Genomic DNA, 22053 nt, shown 5'->3' on the forward strand with positions numbered 1-22053 from the left:
CATTCATTGCCACACTGGTGGCTGCTGAGCAAGAGGCTCCTGGGCCCAGACGAGGAGGGAGAAAATGAACTCATAGACCAATGGGGGCAAGTGAAAGATGCCGAGGAGTGTATTAGAGTTTGCAAATGGAGGAGGACAAGCCAGACAGAAGGAATGGGCCCATCTGGAAGAATAAAGGGGAGTGAACTTTGGACATCAGTTGGCACCCAGCCCAGGTGAGGGATGTGGACATCTATCAGAGGGGTAAGGCCTCTCCATCAAGGAATTCTGGGGGCCTGGGGTAGAAAGGAAAAGCTGGGGCTTCAGGTCCACTCTGAATGCCAACCTGACATATCCTTTATCCCAGTTGCTTGTGACCCCATCCATAAGTGACAATTTTCTGGTGATTCTAGTCACATAGGGAGTTTTATACAACTTCTGTATGACAGCTGTCTTGCAGTTTGGAGCAAATACAATCACTGCTAATGACTCAGTATTTGGCAAATTTCTTTTGCCCTCAAGCTATATATACTCACGTTTTTTTGGTTTTTGGTGTTTTTTTTTTTCACTCAGCAAATAGTAGTTGTTAAAAAGCCTCTGTCAGTGAAAATCCTCAAGACAGTATTCCCGACCTCACCCTGTGAGGTCTGCAAAGCCTACCCTCTCCCACTCCAAGGGGTCTGCCCCTCCCGGTGGCAGGCAGCATGCATCCATCCGGTCCCCAGGCCCACCTGCAGCCCTGGCCCCGGGGCGGAGATGCCCCGCCCAGGCCCCGCCCCGGCCCCGCCCCTCCCCGCCCCGGCTCCAGCGGGCCCGGCGGCCGCGGTCTCTGGCGCAGAGCGGCTCCGGAGCAGCGGCGCACGGACGGGACCGGACAGGCGCGGGCCACCAGCGCGCTTCCTCCTGCAGAGGACCCCCGACGCCGGTGCAGGGTCGCGACCCGGAGGTAAGAGCGGGGACGAGCCGGACAGCCGAGCTTTTCCCTTCTGGGGGTTCCGGGGAGGCGACGATCTCCCGCGGTGTCGTGGCTACTGTGCCTGGCCAGCCCGGGGCAGCTTGGAACGTGTGTGTGTGTGTGTGTGTGTGTGTGTGTGTGTGTGTGTGTGTGTGTGTGTGTGTGTGTAGGGGTGAGGGGCTATGACGCCCCCTCTTTGCAGACAATCTTGGGGATTTTTGCCCACTCCAAAGCTGAGGCCAGACTTTCCCACCACGGACTTGAGAGGGTCAGGTAGAAATGACCAGGAACATTCAAGAAGGGCAAACCCCACCGACACCTGTTGAGCTGGGCTGCGGATCTCCACTGGCTGAACTCCCTACTTCTCCCAGCGTGTTGGAGAGAAGGGGACCCATGTTCCCAGAGGACCGGCTGGCACTTGCCCTGGAGTTACCCATCTGGTGTCTCTCTGGGCAGCTTCCTGCCCAGGCGACAGGAGGCTATCCCGGGAGGTTGGCAGGAGGAAGGGGCTTTGTGGGGAACCGCGGAGTTGAGACAGGTCGGTGGTGGAAGAGGTGATGGGGACAGAGGTGCTTGGTGTGAGATAACAAACTCAGGAGCAGCCCCCCAAAAATTCCACTATCACTCCAAAACACCCCTCATTTATTACTTGATCTGATCGCTTGAATCCTATTCTAGCAATTAATGAAAATATGCCTTGTTAAAAATTTTAAAGTGAAATCAAATTAGCCCCCTCCTGGGACCCAAAGGGATTTGAAAGCTATGCCCAGGGTCTGGCAGAGGAGACAAGAGGTTGGTATTCTCACTGCTGGGCACAGCCACGTGGGCTCACCAGACCCTGCCATGGTGCACAAATGTCCCCTGGCATCCCTCTGTTGTCCCTTTTTATGAACCAAGAAGCTCTCGTTCAGATAAGGGAAGGGATTTACCCATTTCACACTGGATTCTCAGAGCCAAGGAGAGCAGGATGCATGATCAGGAACAGAGTCAAGTAGGAGTCTGTCTGTCTGTCTAGTTTGACAGACATCACACCCCTTCTGCCCACCAGAGCTGGCTCTCGTTCTGCCCTGGCTCTTCTCTGGGTGGAGACCAAAGAACAGAAGATGAGGGCCCCCCCCCCCAGGCCATCTCAAGCCGAAGCCCCTCTCTCCACAAACTGCTGGACTTGAATGAACAGCCTGGATCGGCCTGGTGAGGAGGCGAGGCGCTGGTTTGTGTCTGATGTCCTGGCTGTGGGGCATCAGAACCACAGACTTCTTAGTGCTGGGTCGGTTGCCTCTCTGTGCTGACCTTTAGCCAACCCCTCGTGCCAGGCTTCTGGCTACTTGTGAAGCCCTAGCCCTGACTTCTCGGCTGACTTGGTGGCTGGAGGGTGCTGAGGGCATTCCCATCCCAGTGCCTGTGCCCAACGTGCCTATGCACAGTGAGCTCTGTGTCTGGACTTGGCACATCCCCACCCCCTGGCCACACAGAAGGCGGTAAAGCACCAGGGCCGCATGTGTTGAGAGTTTCATTACCTCGCTGGACACAAACAAGAAGGGGAGGTGGCCCTGCTGTGCCTGGGCTGTGGGTCATGTGAGGCCCTCAGCATCCTAGTGGACTGCACTGGTCCCCACTTCCAGCCCCGCTCCCCTGGCAAGCTTATGCAGCCGAGTGTCAGGGTTTTATGGCCCGAGGATGCAGTCCCCGAGCTTGGTGGATGAACTGTTTGCACTTACCTGGAGGAGGCTAGCCCTGGGGTGTAGTGCCAAACATGGACTCCAAAGCCAGCTGCTTACCAGCTGTGTGACACTGGTCAATCACAGAACCTCTTGCCGCTCAGTTCCCATTGTGAGAACAAAATAAGGTCACAGAAGGCGGTGTCTGTTCATGGAGGGGTCCAGAGCTGGTCATTGTGCCTTTGCTTCCTCAGACGTTGGACATGAGTACCATGACCGTGCCATGAGGAGACCTCATGCATCCACAGAGAGGGAGCAGTGGCATGAGTCTTGTAGCAGGATTGTCACCGATTGGGTACGGATTCCCAGAGACAGAGGATGAGGGTGCTGTAGCCCAGTCATCACTGAGCCCTTCCTCTGCCTGGGGGTGGGGGCGGGGAGGAGCTGGAACGGCCATCCCTAGGCAGCTAGCTGTGACATCAGGGCCTGTCCTGTACAGATTCCTGGCTCCTTGCCATGTGGTCATTTGGCACATGTCCTGTCATCCTTCCTATAATCTAATCTTATACCCTGTCAGTCAGCTACATGTGAATTAGGGGCACTAAGTCCCCTGCCCGTCAAGTATCACCCTCCCCCACACCAACCCTAACTGTATGATGCTCAATATTCCACCATGAGAGACTCATTCTTCTGGCTCATGGCCTAGAACCTGCTTATGTCAGCTGCTAAACCTTAGCATCCATGACTTGCTTAGAACTTTCAGAACCTTTGAGAAAAGAGGGAGAAGACAGGAGAACAGAGAGGAGGGAAGGTGAGCTGAGCCTGAGGTGGAGGTGTGGGAGAGAGAACATAGTTCTGCAAAGAAAGGCCCAGAACCGACGGAGGAGAAAGGGTTGTGGGGAGGGCGCAGGAACGCGGCAGGTAGGGAGGTAGCCAACGTTAATGGGAATTCTCTGTGGGATTCCTGGGTAAGCGCCTTCTCAGGAAGCAGGTGGGAGGTGGTGGTGGCTGGGAGGAACTGTCAGCCGTATGGGAGGTGAGAGGAAACCCCCCCATCCTTCTCTCTTGGGCCTCTCCCTTCCCTTAGCACACAGCCTTGGTCCCAGGAGATGGACAGCCCCTGTGTTCTATGGGAGGCACTCCCTGCAGTTGGTGTCTAGGCTACATCTCTTTAAATTGTCAGTGTCAGCTTGTTAGGTCAGCAAAATGGAGGAAGTATCCCAAGCCCGGGCTGTGCTGGGCCAGTGGAGGTTTTTATACCTATGCCTGCCTGATGCCCCACATCCGTCAGGTCACCTATGTAGTTCATTCAGGTCCACGTGGCGCCTGGGCCGAGCGAGGCTGAACATGCACAGGTCATCCTGCTGGGGTCACCCTGTTGGTTTGTGGGGGTTCTTAGTTTTGTAATTTTGGGGCATGCTGAGGGGCTGGAAGGACCTGGCGAGAAAACCCATGGGCCATGCTCAGTGCGGGAGGGGTAGGCAAGTACCTCTTGGCCTCTTGGAGTGTCTGTCGATGTGGACCAGTCCTACAGGTTGTGATGGTTCTTGGGATGGGCACTAAATATCCCAGAGGGCAGAGCCCAGACCAGAGACACAACAGGTCCCGAACATGTGTCTTATGAGCCTTAACCTCCCAAAGGGCCACCATTCTTTCTTCTTGTATTTAAATCCGTGTGTGTGTGTGTGTGTGTGTGTGTGTGATGGTGCACAAGTGGAGGCCACAGGACAAACTTGGGTGTCCATCCTCAACTTCCACTTCACGTGAGGCAGGAACTCTCATCACTCACTGCTGCGTTTGCCAGGCTGGCTGGCCCGTGAGCCTTCAGGAGTCTCCTGTCTCTGTCTCCCATCTGTCTGTAGACACACTGGAATTACAGACGCATGCTGCCACGTCTGGCTTGATGTGGGTTCTTTTCAGAACTCAAGTCACCTCACTTGCACAATAAGTGCCTTTGCCCACGGAGCCGGCCTGGGCCTATCATTCTTAAGGGTTGTTCTTGGTTAGCTGTTGTTAAATGATAGTGATCATGACACACATCACTTCGTTCTTCCATAACAAACATTTTTGAGCAGCAATGATTCATATGCCAACTACGGAGCTAAGTGACAGGGGTACTGTGGTTCCCTTGGCATTCAGGGCTGGACGCTCTTGTGTTTGGTGACAAGGAGGCTAACCTGGGCATGACATCCCTGGTCTCCACACAGCAGATACCAGTAGCACCCACATATACACACACCTGGCTGTGCCCAGACGTTGCGTGATGTCCCCTTGGGAGCAAGAATCACTGCTGTTGTGAATCACTGGGGATCTAGCTAAGAATAAAACTGAAAAAAAAAAAAAATCAATGCTGCTCCCTTGGGAGCAGTGTTCTAGAGAGCGAGCTGAGCGGGAGATCCGCGAAAGCAATAAAGCGCACGCACGGTGGACTGCGTGGTGCGGACGCTGGAAACACAGTGGGGTGGGAGTCTGGAGCGTGTGGGTGAGGTGGGACTGCCATTTTCAAAAGGGAACTCACTGAGCAGGTGACGTTTCTTCCGCAGAGGGGGAACAGGAGAGGGAGGGAGGTATGCAAAGATCTGGGGACCCTGCCTGCCCAGCAGCAGACAGCAGCAGCAGTGGGAAGGGGTGGGGGAGGCTGAGGCGGAGCTGTCTGGGGCTAGGGGACTGGAGCGGGGGGTGGGGCGGGGGCTGGGGGATAGATTCTGATAGTCCCCACTGCATGAGCTTACTCTCTGAGCACTCAAGCCTTGCTGGATGCCAACACTACCCCGAATGCCTTTGGCTCACCTCCACAGAGGTGAGTAGTATTTCTTCATTTGCTGTTTCCATGAAAAAAAAAAAAGAATGAAGTCAAGGCAAAGGAACTGGGGAGGTGCAGAGGGAACGTGAATTTGGGCATGAACTTGGGCAGCCCCCTCTATCTCTATGCGCTCTGGAGCTAGGCAGATCTGAGTTCACAGCTCAACTCAGTCCTCCAATGGCTAGGCATAGCCTTAGATGGTTAGTCAGACATCTCTTGGAGTTGATGTTTTCTCCAAAACTGTGACTTGTTCTTGTTGGGTACTTGTCGTTGTTGTTGGGTGCCTGCCCTCAGCGATCACGTGCAGCCTGCCGGGCCACTATGCACAGCTGCCACGAGCCGGGATCCAGGCTACGCCTCCTGCGCCTTTCGCCATGGCTCGTGTTCTGTCTCCGTATTCACTGATCTGCAGCAGAGCCATCTGCTGAGGTCAGAGACTGGTGCCCCAGGAGGTCAGGACATGAGTCCGAGACTCAGAGGTCCAAGGGGTAGCTTGCCCTTTGTGAGTCAGTTATTCCCCTGGGTCTTCAGGTCTGGCCTGTCACTCCCTCTAATGATGCTGCCCTGGCCTTTCCTGGGAGCGATGCCTGAATCAAAGCAGAAGGTCACACGGTTGAGCAGGGCTGCCAGCGGCAGCTCATTCCTAACCCTCTGCTGCCCCGTGCAGAAGTCCGCCTCAGCTGAAGCGCCACCGCCGTAGGCCCTTATGAACCAAGTGATGCGTATCAGAGACAGGGTCCCGCCTGACCCAGCTGAAAAGCAGTAGAGCCAGGTTTTGAACCCAAGAGGTTTCTTAGGCTTTCTGATCCCCTGAAATTTGTAAAAAGAGAATGTAACAAAATATCTAGCAGAGGGATTGACTCTTGGGAAATTCTCTCTTTCATCAGAAACAAAAACTCTTCAGCCAGAAACTATGTGAGGCAAGGGACCCCATGGAGATGCTACTTCCTCCAGAAAGCTCTTCCAGGTGGTCCGAACTGTCCCCTGTACTTCAGTGACATCCTTCCCTCTTGTGTCACTGCCCGCTTGGCCCAGCACTGCCCACAGCAGTTACTTTCTTGTCCCCGGGGGAAAAATGCCCAAGCAGAAGCAGCTTGTGGAAGGAACGTGATTGCTGTGGCTCACACTTTCACGGAGAGGGAAGGCACAGCAGGAGCAGACAGCTGGGCATCACCCCTCCACCTCAGCACAGAGGTGGTCGGGTCAGTTAAGTGCAGAAACTAGGCTGGGCTGTAACACCCGAGACCTGCCCCCAGCAATACACCTTCTCCAGCAAGGCCCACCTCCCAAACTACCGCCAGCTGGGAACTGAGCATTCAGAACACACGTGATCACCGGGGACATCTGATCCAAACCCCCACAAGCAGCTAGTGCCTCACCCTGTGCTGAGCACTTGACTTCTAGTCTCCTCCTGTGCCTCAGAACCTCTTTCTTCCATTTCTTATATGCATACACTTGCTGTGTGCCTTTGACATTGCGATGAATTGTGTTCTTTTCACAGAAACACATGCAGTCTTTAGGCATTTTATATTGTAATATTGATGTGTAAACCTTTTGTGGGGGACTTGCACAAACCATTTATTTACCCCCAGATAGTGCACAAATGGAAGGACAGAGGAACAGTCCCATCCAAGGCTAGTTTAGTGAAACAGTAAATTTATTGGGATAACATAGTGGCATGGGTATATGGGTTATTTTCTTGTAGCTGGGACAATACTGGACAAAAATCAGTTTAAGTGGGAAGGGCTTATTTCAGTATGCAGTTCGAGGTTACAGTCCAACCATGGCAGGGAAGGCGTGGGGGCAGGAGGCGGAGGCAGCTGGTCACAGTCAGCATAGTGAAGAAGCAGAGGGGTGACGGGTGCTGGTGCTCAGCCCACTGTCTCCAGCCCTTGGAATGGTGCTGTCCATGGTTAAGATGGGTCTTCCCACCCTACTTTTGTAATCTAATCAAGATAATCTCTCACAGACCTGCTTGAAGGCTAACAAAATCTATATAATCCTTTTGTATATGATTCTGGATTCTGTCAAAATAACAATCAATGAAACCCTCACAATGAGTGACAAAAACAGCTGTATCACTGGAAAGCCCACCCCAACATGGGTGATGTCTCATGAAAGCTTCATCCCCAGGAGCACTCTGCACAACTTGCAGACAGATCCACGGAAGAGTGTCCTCCCCCTCTGTGGTTGTTATGGTTTGTATAACCTTGGTGGCTGGGGTCATAGCTTGGTCAGTAAAATATAAGCATGAGGACCTGAGTTTGATCCCCAGAAACCATCTAAAATGCTGGGCTTGGTGGTGTGTGCCTGTAATCCCAATGCTGGGGAGATGGAGACAGGTAGATCGCTGGCCAGCCAATTTGGCTTAATTGGTGAGCACAAGCCAATAAGAGTGTCCTTGTCTCAAAAAGAAAAGGGTAGCATATGTAAGAAACAACACCTGAAGTTGTTCTCTGCTCTGTCCATACAAGTACATACATGCAAACACATAGACACACATGCACACATCACAAACACAAAACAGTTAAGGGGAAAAAAATAAAGAACTGTGGAGAGAGACTTGTGAATCTTGTAACTCACTGAGATTTTTGAGCCTTCTAAGTTTTGTTAGCTTACTGTGTCTTATTGGTCTGTCCCTTCCTGTAGGAGGAAATTCAGAGGAAATGGCTATGCAGCAGGTGCAATCCACAGACAGTCCACCATTTGAACCATCTTAAAGTGTACATTTCCATGGCATTTCATGACCAAATATAGTACAGCCATACCTGCTACCATTATCACCCCAAAAGGATATGCACCCCAGTAAGCAACCATTCTGTACCTTCCTGGCCCTGAGACTCTGGTTTTAATTACCATTCTCTTTCCTGTACCTGTGACGTTGCCTTTTGAGCTATTTCATATACATGGAATCACAAGCATACAATATGTATCTGACTTCTTTCATATTACGTCATGTTTTCAAGGTTAATCCACTCTGGAACAAGTGTCAAGATTCCCTCCCTTTGATGGCCAAGTGCTCTCCCACTGTGTCTCAATGGACCATGGTGTTTGTTGAGTCATCTTCCGGTGGATGTGGGAGTGTTTTCACCTTTTGACCATTGTGAATAATGCTGTCTTGAACCTCCATGTGCAACTATTGGTCTGAACACCTGCCTTCAATTCTCTTGGCTATTTCTCTAGAAGCACAATTAGTAGATCATATGGTAACTCTGTATATCTTACTGCAGCCTCATCAAATTGCCCTCCACTGTGGCCACACCATTTTGCAATCTTACCAGCAAAGCATGAGAGTTTTAATTTCCTCACATCCTCACTAAAACATAGTTTCCATAACCTTTTAAAGTAAACTAACCAATCTTTTATGGAAGCTCAGAGCAGTTAAGCAATTTGCCCATGACCACCCAGATACTTGGTGGCTGAGCCAGAGTCAGGGTTCAGGAACTCTGCACAGCTGACCTGCTGTCCTCCATGGCTCTTGGTAGACAGGGTCAGAAGTAAAAGCCAGGAGCAGCACCATTCAGATCTTAGTTCCTGGCTGTACCTGCCACTCCCCTGTCCCACAGTGTCTCCCGGGACTGTGTACCTGATAGAAATGTCCTCCATGTAGAGGCTCCATGAGGATGGTTCCAAAACATTCTGGTCCTCATGGGGCAGTTAGTGTTGAGTGAGCAAAACCAGCACCTTTCTCAAGTACTAGGTCATTCAACACCTACCTCCACACCCAGACAGAGCCCTAGAAGAAGAAGACTTCCTGCAAAGCCTCAAAACTGGTGGTTATTCCTTGGCTAGTGACCTTCATATAAACTTCCTCAACTCAGAAGGCTGAAGAGGTCGGGCTGACCTTGTCCAGTTTTGCAGAAGGGGCATGCCAGGCACCCAAGACAGGATACACAGTGCCTCGCTGATGGAGCCCAGTGCCCTAGCAGAGGTGGGCCTTGAGAAATTTGGCCAAGTGACCCTCCTCTGCTCCCTGGGGAGGTTATTTTTCAGAAGAGCATGAATAAGCACCCCTCCACACACACACTGAGACATACTCTGCATAGAAAATGTCTGTTTTCTTACTTTCTGCCTCAGGACAACAGAATTGCTCTCCCTACTCGAGATCACCCACACTTACAGTAGTCTTGACCTTTGCCCTAGAGTCAAGCCTCACCACCCAGACCCCACAGGCTGACCTCTCTTGGCCACAGCTCCTATCCAGGTGGTGCTAAGTAAGGAGCCACCATGAGCTTTGTGGTCACAGAAGCTAAGAAGGTGGCTCAGTAGGTAAAGTGTTTGTAGTGTAAGCATGAGGACCTGAATTCAAATCCCCAGCACCCACGTAAAAAAGCCAGACATGGTGCCATGTGTCTGTAATGCCCGCATTGAGGAGGTAGAGATAGGAGCATCCCTGGGGCTTTCTAGCTAGCTTGTCAAGCTAGATTGATGGGTTCCAGGTTCAATAAGAAGGTGTTTCTCATAAAAAAAAAAAAGGTGGGGCTGGAGAGATGGCTTAGCGGTTAAGCGCTTGCCTGTGAAGCCTAAGGACCCCGGTTCGAGGCTCGGTTCCCCAGGTCCCACGTTAGCCAGATGCACAAGGGGGCGCACGCGTCTGGAGTTCGTTTGCAGAGGCTGGAAGCCCTGGCGCGCCCATTCTCTCTCTCTCCCTCTATTTGTCTTTCTCTCTGTGTCTGTCGTTCTCAAATAAATAAATATTTTTAAAAAAGGTGGAAAAGCAATAGAGGAAGACACCCACATAAACGTTCATACATGTACACAAGCACACACATACCCACACAACACACACAATCCCAATTAGATTAAAGTAAATTAAATTTTCATAAAGAAGTAGCAGCCAGGACAGACCCAAGCACCTCTCACTGCCTGTGCCCTCAAGCTAGTGACACCCAAGCTGTCTGAGTCTGGTTCAGGGAAGTGAGGAAAGGCAGGCGGTCTTGCCAGAGTCCCCGGGAGGGCTGAGTGAGAGGTCGACACAGGGATGCAGCTTTCCGAGAGGACAGGATCTTTGGTCCCATCTTGCTGCCCTCCCCATCCCGAGTCTGCTGCCTCCTGATGCCAGATGCCTGCAGAATGGCTGCCCAACACAAGGGGTCCTGGTCTTCAGCCCCTCACTCATTCTCACCACACCTGCCACAGCTGATTGTTTGGCTACCTACTGAGCTCCAGGCCAGGGTCTGGGGCCGTTGTTCCCCATAGAGCCTTTCCCAGCTACAGCAGTTGTAGGGGAAGGTGTTGCTAGAACCCTTTGTCTTCAGAGAGCAACAGCACTCGTAACAGGAGTCCCACCCACCAGCAGATGCAGAGGGCCTGCTTGTGCCCACCCTGATCCCAGCACTGGTCTGCATTGATGTAACTCCTATAGTTGTAATCAGAGCATGCCTGGCTAGGGAACCCCTGTTCTAGGCCCAGAACTGAGCACTGTATGCAACTCCATGAAGGGGGTTCCATCTTTATTACCCATGTACAAATGTAGCAAGTAAGATACGGAGATGTGAAAGGACCTTAGGCAAGGTCACTCAGCTGGTAAATGATGGAGCTGGGATTGGAACTCACAATGCCCTTGAGTGAGAACATGTTACTCTGTATGATGTCTCACGACACCGCTCCAGGTATGAAGTTGAACTGGGCAGGTCTGTGTCACCTGCATTGATTGTTCCCTGAAGACACAAATGACAGGGCGCCAGGCTGGGAATGAGCATAGGCGCCCGCCCCACCGTCCCAGCCCGCGTCCTCCGATTCACAAGCCAGCACAAGGTAGGAAGCAGTGGAGGTCCACCCTCTCTTCTGCCCTCGTTGACACCTTCCTACTCACCCGCGAGCACCGGTGCCCGTTCCCGGGGAGGAGGTGGAGGGCCTGTGCGCCAGCCAGAGCGCCGAGCTGGCAAACTGTCAGCACATGAGGGAGAGGCCACAGCAACCGATGGCAGTGCCAGATGTAGACTAGCTCCTGGACACGAAGCCCCTCATGCGGGTGCTGTCGCTGTCCTCACTGACCCAGTTGCATTCAGGCTGAAGTGCTAGTGCTTGATAACGCCATCTGCAGCCAAGCTTCGAAGTCATTTTGGTCCTGGAGCAGGTAGGAAATCTCACCTGGCCGGGAGGTGAGCCTGAAGTCACGGTGCTGCCTCGGCCTCCCTCCCGGTGACCCCTGCAAATACACATGCCTGTTGTCTGGGCTCTACTGACTAAGCCCTGGCGCTGGGAGTAGGAGGAGGTGGCACAGAGGGCAGGCAGCACAGTTGCTTGTGCACATGGATTGAGAACTTGTCAACCCCAGTGCCAGCAGGCAATGGCTTGCCATTAAGGGAGCTCTGCTGGGTTCACTCAGCTTCAAGATCAATTAATATCAAACCCGCAGCCAGCTTTATTTTGCTTTCCTGCTGCCTCCGCAGAGGGACTAGAGTGGAGAGGTACAGGACAGAGCCATCATCTCTGTTACTCGTCTCCTCCATCCCTCCCTCTTCCCTTTGAATGGGAATGACTCTTGATAGATGCATCACTGTGGACAGGATGGGACACTCATCATCCAAAGTGCCCAGGGAGTGATGCTGGGCAGGCCGGGGAGGTGGCTGGGAGCTGTCCAGATGGAACTGGGCCTGTGAAAATGGGAAGGAACATCGGAAGCAGCAGTGGCCTTGTCTCACCCTGCCCTTGAGAGGGTAAATCCAGTATGGCCAAAGAACCCCTCGGTTTGAGGTTCCCCCCAAGCCCCATTACCAGCGGGGGTTGTACTTCCTGGCTGAGTGGCCCTTAGACTTCATTCTGGGGTTTGCCTGGGGAAAACCCTTGCCTCTTTGGAGGACCACACCCAAGTTCAAATCCTGTCCTAGTCTCCCAAAGCAGGGCACCACCTTCTGCCTGTGTTCTCTGTCTCATAAGATGAATTATATCATGCATAATATCATTCCCATAAGCTTGGTCAAAGAAGCCAGTGAGGTCACATATCCATATAAATGCCCTTGGTAAAACTGGAGTCAAGTCAACGTAGTTGGTCAGCAAACACCGCTGCTTGGTTTCCTATCTTGATTGATGGCTTTTCTGGGTTTCCCAATATATCGCCTCTGTGGGGTCAGATGGCCAGAGGACACAATTTAGATCACAGTGAAAGTTAAGGTGTGTCCAGTGGAGCTGTGAAACTTATTCAGTGGGTAGAGTGCTTGCTGTGCAGGCATGAGGACCTAGGTTCAGAAAGCCAGAATCCACATGAAATTCCAGGCATCGTGGCATGCACCCACAATCCCAGCCCTGGGAGGCAGAGACTGACAATCCCTGGGGTCCGCTGGTCAGTCAGCCCCATTTGTTGGTGAGCCCTAGGTTCAGCAAGAGACCTGGTCTCAATGAATTAAGGTGGAGAGTGATCAGGCAAGACACCCAAAGTCTATCTCTAGCCTCCACATGCACTCACACATGGGCATGCACACATTCACACGCAACACACATATACACATGCAGAAAAAAGCGAAGAAACAAAATAATCACAAAGTGAAATGAAGAAAGGGTCAGGGCAATAGCTCAAACAGTAAAGTACTTGGCTTGTGGGCACAAGGACCTGAGTTCTATCCCCAGAACCTATATAAAACTTCTGGATATAGTCAAACATGCCTACATGCCTCTAAAATCAGGACTGGAGAGGCAGAGACAGGAGGATCCCTGGGACTTACTGTCCTAATTAGGCAAGTTCCAGACCAATGAGGGACCCTGTCTCAAAAAAGAATTAAATGACATTCCTGAGAAATGACATGCATGGTTGTCCTTTGGCCTACATGCACGCACACACACACACAGACACACACACACAAAATGGTTGTGAGTGCCCAAACACGCACACATGTACATGCATGCACACACATTTAAAAAAGAAGAAGCAGGCTGGAGAGATGGCTTAGCGGTTAAGCACTTGCCTGTGAAGCCTAAGGACCCTGGTTCGAGGCTTGGCTCCCCAGGGCCCACGTTACCCAAATGCACAAGAGGGTGCATGCATCTGGAGTTCATTTGCAGTGGCTAGAGGCCTGGCGTGCCCATTCTCTCTCCCTCTCTCTCTCTCTCTCTGTCGCTCTCAAATAAATAAATAAAAACAAAATATTTTAAAAAATAAAATAAAAAAGAAGAAGCCAGGCGTGGTGGCGCACTCCTTTCATCCCAGCACATGGGAGGCAGAGGTAGGAAGATTGCTATGAGTTTGAGGCCACCCTGACACTACATAGTGAATTCCAGGTCAATCTGAGCTAGAGTGAGACCCTACTTTGAAAAACCAAAAAAAGAAGAAGAGGAATAGGAAGAAGAAGAGGAGGAGGAGGAGGAGGAAGAACTATTTAAGCCCTGTTGATTAAAGATCAGTGGGGATATGGCTAAGTGGTAGAGCACTGGCTTAGCATGCACAGGGTCCAAAATTCTATCCTCAGCACTGAAAAAAAATCCCAAGTGCCATTCCTGGAGGACATGAGCCCCAGCAGAGCTCACAGCCGGGCCAATCCCAAGCTGAGTCAGGGGACCATAATCAAGTCAGAGGTGAGGAAACTACTGAGAGCCCATCCACAGCGCTCTCGAGGACTGGCTTCAAGCAGATGTCCAGCTCGCCCTTCCCAGGAGCTGCTGCTGTCTTCCGTGGTAGGCTGTCCCCTTCCTTTCTCTCTAGGCTTTGCACTAAAATTGAGGTGGGTGGGTCTTGAGGAACCCATTCGTGGCCTTCTTTGTGACCTGGGCATTTCCAGACTGAGGTCCCTTGTCCATGCAGCTCCGGAACTGAGCACCCTGCATAGCGGAGTATATGGGGCCCCGCAAAACAGGGAAGCAGAAATAGAGCGCAGCAAAGCCTGGGGCGGGCCAGCTGATGCCCCGGGATGAAAGAGGGGGAACGTCCTGGGGAGAGGGGAGGAACTTACTCTCAGCCACCTCTGCTTTCACAAATAAACACAGCAGTCCCTCAGTATCTGGTATGGTTCCCGGAACCCCACATTTACCTAAATCCCAGAGTGCTCAAGCCTGTTGTGTATAGCGGTAGAGAATTTACACTGAACCTGCCCACGGCCTCCCGTGTGCTTAAAGTCATCTCTACAACACCAATACCAGCTCACACCCTGCTGATGTCCTGTGAATAACTGTACTGTTTACAGGGTCATGACTGAAGGTCTGTCTGTGTTCTGTGGAGCAGTGGGGCAGGAGCTCAGTGAGCTCGTCCACGACCGTCGAGGACTGGTCCTGCCGTCCTTTAGATAAAGGCCATCTTTTGCTCCTTTTTCAATTCAACTTAAAACTAATGAAAATTAAAGTAAACATTGCTATATTATAACTCACACACCTGCAGGTGTGCATGGGCACAAACGCAATTGAGAAATAAGTTGTGTTCATTAGAGCACGTTGGGAAATACAGGAAAAAAACCGAAAGGGAAATTTTCTCTCCTTCATCCCATCATGCAGGGCAGCGGTGACAGAGTGGTCCAGTACCATGCCTAGGAAAGATAGGGAAGAAAAGTAGGTGCCAAATTAGGGGCTTCTAGCTTGAACACCAGGATAAGCTCAGCTAACACATGCTGTCCAGCTGTAGGCTCCTAAGAAGGTCTTGAACTGCACAGTTGACTTACTAGGAAGAAGGAACCTCCAGGGAACGCAAACACAGAGCCTTGAGCACATATATAAATGGATGTAGAGAGACTGATTGAGAGGGGGAGGGGATATGAAGGAGAGTAGCGTTTCAAAGGGGAAAGTGGGGGAGGAAGGGAATTACCATGGGATATTTTTTACAATCATGGAAGTTGTTAATAAAAAATAATAAAAATAAAATAAAATAACTTTTAAATAAATGGATGACAAAGAGAATGAAGTGGCATTGGATCCAGACATGGGCCATGGTAACTCATGTTTGGAATTTTTTTTTTTTTTTGAGGCAAGCCCAACAGACTGTCTTTTTATGCAAGAGAGAGAGAGAGAGAGAGAATGGGCACACCAGGGCCTCCAGCCCTGCAATCGAACTCCAGACACGTGCGTCCCCTTGTGTCACTGTGCATCTGGCTTACATGGGACCTGGAGAGTCAAACATGAGTCCTTAGGCTTCACAGACAAGCGCCTTACTGCTAAGTCATCTCTCCAGCCCTTATGTTTAGAATTTATTTATTTTTTCAAGATAGGGTCTCACTCGAGCCCAGGCTGACCTGGAATTCACTATGGAGTCTCAGGGTGGCCTTGAACTCACGGCGATCCTCCTACCTCTGCCTCCCAAGTGCTGGGATTAAAGGCGTGCGCCACCACACCCGACTTTATGTTTAGAATTTTATTGCCAACTCAGGGATAGGAAGTTGTGGCCTTGGGTCTAGGAAAAGCCAGAAGTTAGCACCCTTCATGCATGGGAGGTAAGAAACTTGCCAACTACCAGTCCAAGAAGCTCTCAAGAAGGATGTTTATTGCCATCCTGATGATCTGGAAAAGTTGATGGGGATGTCTCCTACATAACCCTAAATTTGAAGATGGGGTTACCCACTGGGTCAGAGTCTCAATTTGTAATGGTGAGGAAAGATCTGGAGCTAAGAATTTAACATAAAAATTAGAGCTTAGACTAATGGAACCTCTTACTCACCCTAATGAGTCAGACTCAAACAAGGTTCCAAGGGATCTTCCACAGGACATGTGGGGTTCCCACAGGGAGGAAGCCTTGCTGAAGAGGGGCTCAGAGTGAAAGTCACATGCACACGAGGGCATAGCTTACCTTGAGACAAGGTAGTGATTCCTTTCTTTTTGAGGGGATAAAGCACCCAACCAAAAGCAGCTGATAAGAAGAACATTTTTATTTTGGCGTATAGTCTTGAGGGGAAAGTATGGCATGAGCAGAGGCTAGACATCACTTTTGCCATGACAGGTGAGAAAAACAGCAGCAAAGAGTGAGTCAAGGAGTGGAGAGGTGGCTTAGCGGTTAAGACGCTTGCCTGCAAAGCCAAAGGACCCAGGTTAAATTCCCCAGGACCCATGAGATATATATATATAATCTGCCTCTCTTTATCTCCCTTAAAGCCTAATGACCCAAGTTTGATTCCTCAGTACCCACGTAAAGCCAGATGCACAGTGGTGTATGCATCTGGAGTTCATTTGCAGTGGCTGGAGGCCCGAGGATGCCTGTTTCTTCTTTCTCTCTGTCTCTTCTCTCTCTCTTGGAAAAATACAATATAAAAAATTCGTACTGTCATAACTTGAGTTTAAAATAATCTAGGAGGGCTGGAGAGATGGCTTAGTGGTTAAGCGCTTACCTGTGAAGCCTAAGGACCCCAGTTCGAGGCTCGGTTCCCCAGGTCCCATGTTAGCCAGATGCACAAGGGGGTGCACGCATCTGGAGTTCGTTTGCAGTGGCTGGAGGCCCTGGCGTGCCCATTCTCTCTCTCTCTCCCTCTGTCTGTCTTTCTCTCTGTGTCTGTTGCTCTCAAATAAATTAATAAAAAATGAACAAAAACATATTTAAGTAAAATAATCTAGGAGATAGAAGAAGGACTGGGAACCACATCTAAATGACAGAGCGGATGGCTTCTCACCAACAAACGAATAGAGAAAGCAAAATCTACAGTTGTTTCTTTCAACAGATGAACAAAATAACTCAAACTGTGGTCATATGAGAAAATTTTTAAAGAAATGAAAGTAAAACAATTAGGAATGAAATAAGATGCAAAGCCACATGTCCAGTAAGAGCTTTTTATCTTTTATTATTGATGTCGTGTGCGTATGTGTGTGTACAGGCATGCACATGCCACAGCGTGTATAGGAAGGTCAGAGGACAACCTCAAGGTGTCTGTCCTCTCCTCCCGCCTTCTTTGAAACAGCGTCTCTTGTTTCGCTGCTGGGTGCACCAGAGCAGCAAGCCAGTGTGCTTCCAGACCCTCCTGGCTCCGCCTCCCATTGCCATACCCGCATCAGGATCACGGTTGCAAGCGCCTTTGATTGCTGAACCATCACCCCAACCCCAGTTTTGTTTTTTTTAGCATGCAAGAGAATATTGTGAATTTGTGAAAAAATAATATTCTGGAAAGTAAGACAAGAAACAGGACCTGAATAGGTTCTAGTCATTAAAGAAAAAAGAAATGATAGTCACACCCCAGAGTAGACCCATGGAATTTACGGCAAGTTTTAGCAAACCTTAGAAACAGATCATTGCTGTCCTATACAGACTTTCTGAGGAAGCTAATGTAACATTTAAGGTTCCTACACAGTCAACATTACTGGCTACAGGCGTGCCGTGCAGTGAACTCCCTTGCGCCCCTTCACAGCTGGTTCCCCACCTACTGGCGATCTTCCCATCCCTAGCAACCACTCGTCTGCTTGCTCTTCGTAAAGGCGACCGTGCGCTACGACGTCTCTTGTGCCTCAGCTCTGCAGCATGACGCTTTTGAGAGTCACGCTCTGTCTGGGCCTGGTGTGTCGGGCGCTTTCTGCTTTTCATTGCCGGCCTCCATTCCGGACGCCGCCGCGTATCCATTTGCAGTTTCCACCTGTATGTTGTTGACAGGTTAGCATGCTTCCCAGTCAAGCCACGCTCAAGTACAGCTTGTACAATGCATGTTTTCACTTGTCTTAGAGCTGCATCCAGAAGTGGAAGTGCTTGTCTGTGTGGCCAAAGAAGCTACCAACCTGCCTTCTGAACTTCTCATTGCATTTTATATCCACCCATCCTTCCCACAGATCCCGAATGTACTAGAACCCCCAGTTGCTCCAGGTCCTCCCCAACACTGAATATAGCCAGTATTTTTCATTTTAGTCATACCAGCGTGACTATAGTGACATCTCTACAATGGTGCCACCAAACAGAACGGTAGCAAAATTACGGATCACTCTTACTTATTGATATAAATGCAAATGTCATAAAGCTTATATTACATGTAAATGCACACATGTATATCTGAGACAACAGAAAGCTATATCCCAGTAATGCAAGAGTGGCTTAATGTTAGAAAATCTGTTAACATAATTACCTCATTAATTAGGTCAAAGGAGGGAAAATAGACATGTTCTCTCAAACAATACAAAAAAAATGACAAAAATCAACATGTTGTAACATATATCTGAATATTTTTTAAAAATCTGTTAGTGAACTAGCAGTAATCAAGAAATTTCTCTTTATAGAGCTATATTTTTGACCAATATCATAGTCAATGATATAATGCTAGGATCTGGATTGGGGCAATGGCTCAGTAGAAAAGAGCATTGGCTGTGCAAGGGTGAGTGCCTAAGTTTAATTCTCAGCACACATGTACAAGGTTATGCATGCCTGTAACCTCCACCCTAAGGGCAGAAACAAGGAGGATCACTGAGGTTCCTTGGTCAGCCACTCTAACCAAGAAAACAGGAAGCTCCAGATTCAGAGAGAGACTCTATCTCAAGGAAATAAGACAGAAGAGCAGTTAGTCACTGGACATCTTCCTGCACCTTCCACATCATGTACATGAGGCACTTGCATCTCTATACATATGTGCATGCAACACAAACACACACCCCACATATTACACACCCACACCCCCCCCAAAAAATGTGACAACCATCTTTTCCTAATTCTGTTATATGTCTCAAAAGTCCTACACAGTGCACCAAAATGGGAAAAAGAAACATGAAGTATAAGAACTGGAATAAAAACTACAAAACTGTTCACATGCACAGACTCTATGTTGATTACATGGAAAATTCAAGTGAATCTGGTTCAGCAGTGATACAAAATCAATGCACAAAAGTCATTACACAATACACAAAAGTGCAAGATGTTCAAAGTTAAGCATTTCCCACAAGCTGCGGGGTTGAAGAAACTGTTTCAGCATATAAGTATAGCAAAATATAATATCTGGACTGCCTTCAGAATCCTTATGAATTAGTAAAAAAAAAAGATGAAGAACTCAATAAGAAAAAAAGGGAGAAAACACATGAACAAACATTTCACAGAAAACAAAACAGACATATGACTGGACTTTATATCACTTGCAATTGTGAAAATGCAAGATGAGAAGAAGATGAGCTACCATATCATCCATTACGATGAATATAAATGAGGAACTCTGACAATGCCATCTGTGCCTCCTGGCACCTCAGGAGACCAACTTGTACCACCATATTCTGCCAGCAGCAGGCAAGTCAGCTTCCTGCCCCATTCCTGGGTTGAACATTGTCTTTGAGCAACAGGGCCCAGCTAATTTAAAATGGGAAAGATCATTATGTCATTTGAAGAAGTCAGGGCTATTTATTAAACAAAACCAGGGGAAAGAAATCAATAAAGCACAAAGAGCTAATGAACTCACTCATAACAATACTATCAAAACAATGAAATATCCAAACTTTTATATTCATCAACCCACATGGTAAAGGTTTTTTTTAAACAAATTAGCAAGCAAAGTATTGATGAAGCAGTGTGCTGTGTTTTTGTTGTTTAACATTATCTTACTAGCATTGAGCCATGAGTGACTATATAACAGCCCACAGAGTGAATAAAGCCAGACTTCATAATAATTTCCCTTACAGAAAAGCATTTTATGCTGGGCATGGTAGCGCACGCCTTGAATCCCAGCACTCGGGAGGCAGAGGTAGGAGGATTGCCATGAGTTCGAGGCCACCCTGAGACTACAGAGTGATTTCCAGGTCAGCCTGGGATAGAGTGAGACCCTACCTCGAAAAAAAAAAAGAAAACATTTCACTATTAAAACCAACAGTGTGTAAACATTCTGTGTTTAGTACTCATATTTGTATTTATTTCCTTGGAAGCAATTTACAGAAATAGAATTGGTGGGACCAAAAGAAATGAAAATGCTCTGGGGCTGTGTAAGATGGCTTGGCAGTTAAGATGCTTGCCTGTACAGCTTGCTGGTTAGATTGTGTTTCCCAGCACCCACGTAAAGCCAGGTGCAAGAAGTGGTGCGAGCCTATGGCGTTTGCTTCCAGCAGCAAGAGACCCTGACTTGCCCATACACACACACGCTGCATCAATCAATCAATCAATAGTGTGTGTGTGTGTGTGTGTGTGTGTGTGTAAGAAAGAAACTGCTTAAAGTCAACCTAATCTCTTTGCAAAAGAGTTCTTCTGTTTCCTGTTCTGCCAGCAGAGTGTGACAGCTATCATGTCACAGATGACTTTTTTTTTAATTAAACCTTTTCCTTTGAGATCATTGTAGGTACGCTTGGAGTTACAATACACATACAGAGATCCCTTTTTTCCCCTCAAGTTCCCCCAAAGGCAGGTAGCATCTTGCAAAATCATAGCACATCACCACCTCCAGGACTTTGACATTAACTTAGTCATGACACAGAATGTCAGCTAATCATAAGGACATTCCCTTTTCTTTGCCACACCTGGCCTTTCCCCCACCTCACCTCTGACCCTAGCAGCCACCACTCTATTCCTTTTCCGGGGTAGAGGGGTATGTATAGGGAATGCACGTGAGTGTGCAGATGTGTGAGTCCCGTGTGCGAGTGTTCAGAGGACAGAGAAGAGAGTGGGGTGTCCTCTATCGTCCTTCTGGCCTGTTTCCTTGAGATGGAGTCTCTCACTGAAACTGGAGCTGCCATTTCTTTAGTTACACGGACTGAGCACTGAGCCCCAGCATTTTCCTGTCTTGGTCCCCCTCCCCACCCCCCCCAACCTCAGGACTGGAGTTACAGATATACCTGACCACTCCCAACTTTGTTATGTCGGTGCTGGGTATTGAACTCAGGTCCTCATGCTTGAATGGCAAATGCTGTTATCCACTGAGCCATGTCTTCAGCCCTTCACCAATCTGTTCTCTGTTCATTTTTATTTGTATTATTTCAATAATGTTATAAAAGTGGATTCATGAGGTAAACCTTTGGCCTCTATACACGTGACCCCAAACACACACACACACACACACACACACGATAAGACCATATCTTATAACAAGTAAAACATTTTAAGGAATTTATGAGATTTTTTTCCATGCTTTCTCACACTAAGCCATAGATACCTACTATGTAACCCATCCTTACTATAGGCTTCCATTTGGACTTGCCATAGTTGAAGTGTTCAAGAGCCTCCTGTGTCCCAGGGCTGCCATATTGGTCTGCTAAGTAAGTTCTAGTCCAAGCGGAACAGAAATTAAATCACAAGTGTGGGTATGTATATCTCCAGGCTGTGAGGGTCCCCAGGTTGGCCAGTGGTTCTCAACCTTGGATTTAAGTCGGAATCACCTTGGAGTTTTAAAACTTCTAGAGGCCCCAGCTGATCTGCAGGGCGTCCGATGCAATGGGTCTTGGAAGCACGTAAGCATGGAGTATTGTTTCCACTCCCAGGTGATACCAGTGAGCGGTAGAAACTGGAGACCACTGAGGTGAGGGCTTGTACCTTGTCCCATCCTTCTAGGCTGCAGGCTCTGGAGAGGTCTGGGACACACCATTCCCTTCACCCCTCTCAGCTCCTTGCCAGACTTTTTGGGGCCTTTCCTTTGTGTCAATTTCTAGAGGTTTCTGGACTACTTGATTACAAATTCATGAGCTGCCCCAGGACTACCCAGCCTCTGTATTGTTCAGTTAGACAGTTGAAGGCTGCTTTTGGACTGACAGGAAGGATCAGGCTTCCTTGTGCATCACGCCCACCCGTACCTTCCACACTGGGCCTAATCATTCCAGAGCTCATTTACCCAGAGACCCAGGGCCCACCATGCCATGTGATGATCACAGCACAGCTGCAG

General features: G+C 49.2%; 1 protein-coding gene across 1 annotated transcript in view; it reads left to right on the forward strand.

The window, feature by feature from the left end:
• The first annotated feature begins 828 nt into the window (after positions 1–828).
• Positions 829–22053, forward strand: part of Cacng5 (calcium voltage-gated channel auxiliary subunit gamma 5) — a 51218-nt gene continuing 29993 nt past the window's right edge. The window contains exon 1 of the mRNA XM_004655130.2: positions 829–925. The gene's annotated coding sequence lies outside the window, so the exon portion shown is untranslated. The remainder of the gene's footprint in view (positions 926–22053) is intronic.

The sequence above is a fragment of the Jaculus jaculus genome, chromosome 9 (assembly GCF_020740685.1).
Source record: "Jaculus jaculus isolate mJacJac1 chromosome 9, mJacJac1.mat.Y.cur, whole genome shotgun sequence".
Lineage (NCBI taxonomy): Eukaryota > Metazoa > Chordata > Mammalia > Rodentia > Dipodidae > Jaculus > Jaculus jaculus.